Source organism: Onychomys torridus, chromosome 2 (assembly GCF_903995425.1).
Source record: "Onychomys torridus chromosome 2, mOncTor1.1, whole genome shotgun sequence".
In the NCBI taxonomy this organism is placed as follows: domain Eukaryota; kingdom Metazoa; phylum Chordata; class Mammalia; order Rodentia; family Cricetidae; genus Onychomys; species Onychomys torridus.
In genome coordinates, this window is record NC_050444.1 from 112,339,502 (window position 1) to 112,346,467 (window position 6,966).

Consider the following 6,966-nt stretch of genomic DNA (forward strand, 5'->3'; position numbering starts at 1 on the left):
GTGCATATAATTTTATTTGCATATGGCACATGCTTTATACACATGAGATTTTGGAACAATAATATGCTTTCAAAACAAACAAACAAAAATGATGGTAAGGTCAAAGAACAAATGTTGGAAGTGAATAGGGACATAGACAGCTTTTACTTGAAGGAAAAGATTTTTGATTGCGGGGAAGTACACAAGTTCCTACTTGCCTTTACCATTCTACCAAAGATAGGAGTTCTTGAGAATTCACCTCCAGCTGGATCAGTTCAGGAACTCAGGCTAGGCTAGTAAAGAGCAAGTTATCTGATTACACTAACCCTGTGTATACTAGGGATTACACTAACCCTGTAGATACTAGGAAAAATTGGATAGAAGGAAAATGAGGCATAAGCAGAAACACTGAATAGGTTCAGACAAGCACCACACTGCCCAGAGTGTCTACTATGTTCATGTTCCTTACATATGGGATTTAATATGAGGTAGATATTTTTTAGTCACTTGTTGAATAAAATACATGAACAAATAAGTGGACTATTTAACCCTCATATAGTTCTGGGTGGTAGGTATTATCAGTTCCATTTTTTAGAGGAGGAAATTGAGGCTGAGAACTTAAATCATAAAACTAATAGATACTGGGGTTGAAATTCACACCTGATTCTTAATTTTCTCATTTTAATTCTGTTGCATGTTGCCAATATCTAACAAAATAGACTTCAGACTAAAATCAATAAAAAGAGATCGGGAAGGACATTACATATTCATTACATGAAAAATCCACTAAGGTGAAGTCTCAATTCTGAGCATTTATGTCCCAAATATAAGGGCACCTAGATATGTAAAAGAAACATTACTAGAGCTTAAATCACACATTAAACCCCACACACTAGTAGTGGGAGACTTCAACACCCTACTCTCATCAATGGACAGGTCTGCCAGACAGAAACTTAACAGAGAAATAAGGGATCCAATGGATGTTATGACTCAAATGGATTTAATAGATATCTACATAACATCCCACCCTAACACAAAAGAATATACTTTCTTCTCAGCAATCCATGGAACATTCTCTAAAATTGACCACATACTCGGTCACAAAGCAAATCTCACCAGATAAAGAGAAAATGGAATAACCTCCTGTATTTTAGCAGACCACCATGGCTTAAAGTTAGATTTCAATAACAAAAATTACAGAAGCCTACAATCTCATAGAAACTGAACAATGCTCAACTGAATCACCAATGAGTCCAAGAAGAAATAAAAAAGGAAATTAAAGACTTCCTAGAATTCAATGAAAATTAATGTACAACATATCCAAACATATAGGACACTATGAAAGTAAGGCTAAGAGGAAAATTCATAGCACTAAATTCCCACATAAACAAGTTGGAGAAATCTCACACTAGCAATTTAACATCTCTAGAACAAAAAGAAGCAAACACCTAGGAGGAATAGACACCAGGAATAATCAAATTGAGGTCTGAAATAAAAAAAAATAGTAATAAAGAGAACAATACAAAGAATCAATGAAACAAAGAGTTGGTTCTTTGAGAAAATCAATAAGGTAGACAAGCCCATATTCAAACTAACTAAAAGACAAAGAGAGAACATCCAAATTAACAAAATCAGAAATGAAAAGGGAAACATAACAATAGACAATGAGGAAATCCAGAGAATCATCAGGTTATACTTTAAAAACCTGTACTCCACAATATTGGAATATCTAAAAGAAAACAATTTACTGGATAGGTACCACACACCAAAATTAAATCAAGACCAGATAAACAATTTAAATAGACCTATAATCCCTAAGGAAATAGAAATAGTCATTAAAAGTCTCCCAACCAAAAAAAGCCCAGAACCAGATGGTTTCAGCACAGAATTCTACCAGAATTTAAAGAAGAGCTAATACTAGTACTCTTCAAATGTTTCCCCACAAAGAAACAGAAGGAACATTGTCAAACTCTTTTTATGAAGCTACAGTTACCCTTATACCCAAAACACACAAAGAAGCAACAAAGAAAGAGAAATGTAGACAAATATCCCTCATGAACATTGATACAAAAATACTCAATAAAATACTGGCAAATCGAATCCAAGAACACATCAAAAAACAATCATCTACCATGATCAAGTAGGCTTCATCCCAGAGATGCATGGATGGCTCAACATATGAAAATCTGTGAATGTAATACACCATATAAACAAACTGAAAGAAAAAAACACATGATCCTCTCATTAGATGCTGAAAATGACTTCAACAAAAGCCAACACCCCTTCATGATAAATGTTTTGGAGAGATCAGGAATACAAAGAACTTACCTAAACATAATAAAGGCAACTTACAGCAAGCTGACAGCCTTGCTTTAACATCAAATTAAATGTAGAGAAACTGAAAGCGATTCCACTAAAATCAGGAACAAGACAAGGCTGTCCACTCTCCCCATATCTATTCAATATAGTACTCGAAGTTCTAGCTAGAGCAATAAGACAACAAAAGGAGATCAAGTGGATACAAATTGGAAAGGAAGAAGTCTTGCTTTCAATATTTGCAGATGATATGATAGTATACATAAGTGACCCAAAAAATTCTGCCAGAGAACTCCTACAGCTGATAAATACCTTCAGCAATGTGGTGGGTTACAAGATTAACTTAAAAAAAAATCAGTAGCTCTCCTATATACAAATGATAAATGGACTGAGAAAGAAATCAGAGAAACATCACCCTTCACAATAGCTACCAGTAATATAATAACTTGTGGTAACTCTAACTAAGCAAGTGAAAGACCTTTATGACAAGAACTTTAGTCTTTGAAGAAAAAAATTGAAGAAAATATCAAAAATGGAAAGATCTCCCATGCTCATGGATAGGTAGAATCAACATAATAAAAATGGCAATCTTACCAAAAGCAGTCTACAGATTCAATGCAATCACCATCAATATCCCAACACAATTCTTCACAGACCTTGAAAGAACAATACTCAACTTCATGTGGAAAACCAAAAAAGCCCAGGATAGCCAAAACAATCCTGTACAACAAAGCCACCTCTGGAGGCATCACCTGACTTCAAGCTCTACTATAGAACTATAGTAATAAAAACAGCTTGGTATTGGCATAAAACCTGACATGTGGATCAATGGAATCACATTGAAGACCCTGATATTAATCCACACACCTATGAAAACCTGATTTTTGACAAAGAAGCCAAGACTGTACAATGGAAAATAAAGAAAGCATCTTCAGCAAATGGTGCTGGCATGACTGGATGTCAACATGTAGAAGATTGCAAATAGATCCATATCTATCACCATGCACAAAACTCAAGTCCAAGTTGATCAAAGACTTCAACATAAACCCAGTTATACTGAACCTGATAGAAGAGAAAGTAGGAAGTAACCTTGAATGCATTGGCACAGGAGAACACTTCTTAAATATAACACCAGTAGCACAGACACTGAGAGCAACAACCAATAAATGGGACCTCCTGAAACTGAGAAGCTTTGGTAAGGCAAAGGACATGATAAATATGACAAAACGACAGTCTACAGAATAGGAAAAGATCTTAACCAACCCCACATCTGACAGAGGGCTGATCTCCAAAATATATAAAGAACTCAAGAAACTAGACATCAAAATACCAAACAATCCAACTAAAACAAGGGCTACACAGCTAAGTAGAGAATTCTCAACAGAAGAATCTCAAATGTCCAAAAGACATTTAAGGAATTGCTCAACATCCTTAGTCATCGGGGAAATGCAAATCAGAATAACTCTTAAACCTATCAGAATAGCTAAGATCAGAAACACTGATGATAGCTTACGTTAAAGAGAATGTGGAGCAAGAAGAACACTCTTCCACTATTGGTAGGAATGTAAACTTGTACAGGCACTTAGGAAATCAGTTTGGAGGTTTCTCAGAAAATTGGGAATCAATATACCTCAAGACCCAGTGATACCACTCTTGGGCATATACCCAAGGAATGCTCAAGCATACCAAAAGGACACTTGATCAATTATGTTCATAGCAGCATTATTCATAATATCCAGAACCTAGAAACAACCTAGACTGAAGAATGGATAAAGAAAATGTGGTACACAGACACAATGGAGTACTACTCAGTAGTAAAAAAAAAAAAACAAACAATAACATCATGAAATTTGCAGGCAAATGGATTGAACTAGAAAATATTATCTGCAGACAAATTTCTGAACAGCCTTATTAAATGAGAAACACAGAGCCAAATACAGAGTTAAAGCCAAAGAGATCAGAGCAAGAGCCACCTAGCTTTAGCTTACCACCAGCAGTAGCTTCCCTTGAGAGACCTTATAATGTCTGACTTGTGTTTTTATTGCTTTCCTGTTCTGCTTTCTCATTGGTTCTAAGCCCAGCCACATGACTTCATCGTCACTGCCTGTGTATACAGACCTCCTGGTCTCTTTGGCTGGTACTGGGATTAAAGGTTCATGTCACCATGCTTGGCTATGTCCTTGACCATACAGAGACTCTGCCTGCCATGTGATAAGATTAAGGGCGTGGGATACCACTGCCTGACTGTTGTCCCTGGCTTGCTATGACCTCTGATCTCCAGGCAAACTTTATTTATTAACATACAAATAAAATCACATTTCAGCACAATTAAAATATCACCATAATCATTTTGAGTTAGGTAACCCAGACTCAGAAAGACAAACATGGTATGTACTCACTCATAAGTGGATACTAGATATAAAGAAAAGGATAACCAGGCTACAACCCACAGCTCCAGAGAAACTAGCTAACAAGGAGGACCCTAAGAGTGACACATGGATCACCCTGGGAAGGGGAAATAGATGAGATCTCCTGAGTAAACTGAGGGTGGGGGCAATGGAAGGTAGGGAATGGGGGATGGAAAAATGGCAGAATGGAATGGTTGAGCTGGAACAGGGGTGGAGTAGGAGAGTAATGAGGGAGATATCTTGATAGAGGGAGACATCATGGGGATAGGCAAAAACCTTGTAGGAGGGAAGTTCCCAGGAATCCACAGGGATGACCCTAGCTTAGACTACTAGCAGTGGTGGAAGGGGTGCCTGAGCTGGTTTACCTGGTAATCAGATTGGTGAATGCCCTAATTGTCATCATAGCGCCTTCATCAATAACTAATGGAAACAGATGCAGATAGCCACAGCCAAACACCAGGCCAAGCTCCAGAAGTCTAGTCGAAGAGAAGGGAAGAGGAATTCTATGAGCAAGGTGCATCAAGACCATGATGGGGAAATTTACAGATACAACTGAACCAAGCCAGTGGGAACTCATAAACTTTGGACCAACAGCTGTGGAGCCTGCATGGGACTGGCCTGGGCCCTCTGCATAGGCGAGACAGTTGTGTAGCTAGGTCTGTTTGAGGGGCCCCTACAGTGGGAATAGAATCTATCCCTGGTGCATGAACTGGCTTTTTGGAGCCTATTGTCTATGGAGACTTGCATATCCTTGATGCAGAGGGAGGGCCTTGGATATGCCTCAGCTAATGTGCTGGGCTTTGCTGACCTTCCATACCCCTTTGTAGAGAGGATGGAGGGTATGCTGAGGGGAAGGCTTGGGGGGAGCGGGAGGAGGGATGAGTGGGGAAAATCTGTGGTTGGTATGTGGAGTGAATAAAATATTTCTTAGTAAAAATATTTAATACCTTAGGCCAAGAAATAATTCTTAGAATTATTTTTTATTAGCATTTAATATTTCTGCCACACCCAGCATGGTTCCAAGGGATCACTAGGGTGGCAAGAGAAGGAAGAAAAGATAAACATACAGAGGCACAGAAGGTTGGAAATTGGGTGATCTGGCCACTAAAATGGAGAAACCACAGTACCCCAGAAGTTCAGTATGTTTATTATATCAAGTTGAACACAGTGGTGGGATTATTGCATACAGTTGAACTAGTAGATGAGATTATATACAAATTAACACATAGGCAGGGTTTATGGCAATACAGCTGGATTAAGGAGATACGGTTAGCTAATCTCAACAGGAACAGTTTATGAAGAGGATAGTCTTCAGGCCATAAATATCCAGAGGGGAGAAAGCTATGGTGAACAGTCTCTGCACACACTGGTAGCTGTCAACATTTACACTGGGATCCCTTAGGAAGGCATTGCCTTCCCTTTGAGCCTCACCAGCAGGGGTGGGGGTGGGGTTGCCATTCCCATGAGGTCTGAGGCATGAGGCCTTTGACATGGCTATGCCCAAGTCAACAGCACACATTCACTCTGGGCCTTTCCACTCCTTCCATATACATGGATATAATGTACTCCAGTCATCTTCAGTCCCTATTACCATATCCTCACCCATCACTGCTTCCCTTCCACTACCTCAAAACCTTCCTACTTTCATGTATCATCTCTATATTTATTGTTCCCCTTTTCCCTTTCATTATTATTGTTACATGTATACATACATATAAATATATACTACAGCCTACTGAGCCTAGTTAGTGTTGCTCATATGCATATATTTTTAGGACTATTTGGTATTGGTTAACCAATTAGGTGGCTCATCTCTAGGGAGGGCTGATTGCTTTCATCTTTTCTCAGCTGTCATTACTTGTCTGTAGCTATTCATCTAGGGGTGGATCCTTGAAAGATTTCTGTCATCCACATTGGATTATCAACTGGAATAGTCAGGTCGTATTTACACTACCATATTGTAGAGGTTTTATGGGTGTAGCTTCCCTGACCTTTGTAGAAGACACAATCTCTCAGCTGATCAGCTGATGCCCAGTTCCTCTGGCTCTTTCAATCTTTCTGTTTCCACTTCCCCGATGGTTCCTGAGCCTTAGGTCTAGAAGTTGCATTGCAGATATCTCAAGTAGGGTTGGGTAATCTACGGTCAGTTGTTCTTTGCATTTTGACCAGTTGTAGCTTTCTATAATGGCCTCTGCTAGAAAAAAAAAGGGGGGAGATAAGGGGTTCTTTGATAAGGGGTGAGAGTTATAAATACTTACCCTTA